This window comes from Halyomorpha halys, unplaced genomic scaffold (genome assembly GCF_000696795.3).
Source record: "Halyomorpha halys isolate HHAL.00 unplaced genomic scaffold, Hhal_1.1 Scaffold221.1, whole genome shotgun sequence".
Taxonomy (NCBI): Eukaryota; Metazoa; Arthropoda; class Insecta; order Hemiptera; family Pentatomidae; genus Halyomorpha; species Halyomorpha halys.
This window is the reverse complement of record NW_027110535.1, coordinates 62,976-63,345: the sequence shown is the minus strand read 5'-3', so window position 1 is coordinate 63,345 and position 370 is coordinate 62,976. Positions and strand designations below refer to the sequence as shown.

The 370-nt window shown below is 36.5% G+C and overlaps 1 protein-coding gene across 1 annotated transcript in view; it reads left to right on the top strand.

Annotated features, from left to right (window-relative positions):
• Positions 1-370, top strand: part of LOC106690587 (zinc finger protein 711-like) — a 34,057-nt gene that overhangs the window by 5,974 nt on the left and 27,713 nt on the right. The gene's annotated exons all lie outside the window — the stretch shown is intronic.

The window sequence follows — 370 nt, the reverse complement described above, 5'->3', positions numbered from 1 at the left end:
CATACTGACGAGAAGGTCATACTGACGAGATGAGGATTCCTCATCAATGTCCTCATTGTGAATATAAATCTGTTGAAGTTTGTAAATTGAAAAAAACACATAACGACCCGTAATACTAATGAGGAACCTCATCAATGTTCTCATTGTGCATATAATTCAGTTCGTCTTAGCCATTTAAAACTACACCTAGTGGCCCGACATACTGGTGTGAAACCTCATCAATGTGCTCATTGTGAATATAAAGATGTTCAAAAAGGTGATTTAAAAAAGCACATAAAGGCCCGTCACACTTATAGGAAGCCTCATTAATGCCCTGATTGTGAATATAAATCAGTCCAAAAAGGTGATTTAAAATAACACATAATGGCCC